Raw genomic sequence first — 1,789 nt, 5'->3', positions numbered from 1 at the left:
AATGATTTTCTAAGGGAACTCAACATTTTCATGCAATGATTCTTCAAGATTTTTTTTTTAATTTTAGGGAAAGGTCTACAGAGTATTCAGGGTCTCACTACTAGATGGGACTCATAGTAATCCGCCTGTTTACAGCCTCCCAAGAGCTGGGATTACAGGCACGCACCACCATGCCCAGTCTCATGCAGTGGTTCTTATTGAAGACTTCTGTTTCAGGGGGCTTATCTGTCACTGCTCCATCAGAGGAAACTGAAGTACCACCCGATTAATGATGCAACATGTGGGAAGTCCAGTTCCTTTGTCACCCAAGTTGGGGGAGGGATTCTCCCATGTGGTCTCCACTGACACCTTGGAGGGGAGAAGCTTTTTACCATCTGGGGGGGTTAAAGTCCTGAATCCTTATTGGCCTTACTGGACACAGGTCTACTGGGGACACTGACCTCATATGTAGCCTCACAAGGGTGGAGTCTAGTCTCACCATGTGGCCATTGTGGGAGTGAGTTTTGTCTGTGATGTTTGGCTGGAGCAGTATGGCTACTATCTAAAACTTCACGGGATTGCTGAGTACCTTTCCTAGGATTTTGGCGCAAGAGTGCAGCCTTGTAGAGGGCTTCTACCATCTCCAGACTTGGCTAAGTTCAAGTTGCCAGCTTCTTTGGCTCCTAATCAGGGACATCTGAGTCAAAAGAGAAGCCCAGGGAATTCTCCCCTCCCCTAGGTGGTGCTGATCCCCAACCAGTCTGCCATCTTCTGTCCACCCTTTGAAGTCTTCTGATGCTTGTTTCATACACACATGCAATGTCTGGGAATTTTGTTACAGTTCACAGAGCGATATGGAAGATTTACTCCATCTTCCTGGAAGCAGACACCCAATCGTAAAGTGACAGAAAGTGAGGCAATGTGGTGGTAGTACAGAAATAACAAGATAACCAATAGGTACATGGAGTCTAGAAACAAATCTACAAATTAGAGTTTATGAGAAAGGGGAGTACAGAACAGTAGGTAATTAACAAAGCTAAGATAATTGGATATCCCTATCAGAAAAAAAAAACATGACATTGAACCTTTATCTCACTTATTCACATATTAAGAAGAACTAAATTCACCATACCTGGTGGCACAGGCTTGCAATCCCAGCACTCTGGGAAGCTCAGGCAGGAAGACTGAAGGCTTGAGCCTAGCCTGACCAATTTAGCAACTTAGTGAGACCCTGTTTCAAAAATTTAAAAATTAAAAGGGTGGGCGTCAGGGGATATAGTTCAGTGAGAAGGTACTTGGTTCAAATCCCAGTACCACAATACATACATAATACATATTACATACATACACAATGCATAATACATACATACTAGACATTTTACAGACCTAAATAAGAAAGGCAAACAAAAAAGATTTTAAAATATAAATCATATATATACATTAGACTTCAGAGTATTAATACATTATGCCAACCATAAAATGATTGATAACTTTTATTATATTACACATAGAATTAAGAACTATTTATCAAGGCACAATTTCCTAAAAACTCAAATATATATGCAAGAAAAGATATGTTTTTCCAATACATATAGCCAAGAAGAGACTCACATCTAGAATCTGAAGAATCTCTGTAAGTGAGTAGGATAAACAACCCAATAAGCAAGCGGACAAAAGATTTGACGGGGCACATAGTAAAAGAAATCCAAAAGTCTTATACAGTTTGAAAATTATTCAACATTATTATCAGAAAGGCATCAAAGCATTATGAGGTATTAGTATGCACAGTACACAGACTGTATTGACAGGC

Source organism: Octodon degus, unplaced genomic scaffold (genome assembly GCF_000260255.1).
Source record: "Octodon degus isolate 3935 unplaced genomic scaffold, OctDeg1.0 scaffold00005, whole genome shotgun sequence".
In the NCBI taxonomy this organism is placed as follows: domain Eukaryota; kingdom Metazoa; phylum Chordata; class Mammalia; order Rodentia; family Octodontidae; genus Octodon; species Octodon degus.
Note: the sequence above shows the minus strand (reverse complement) of the source record.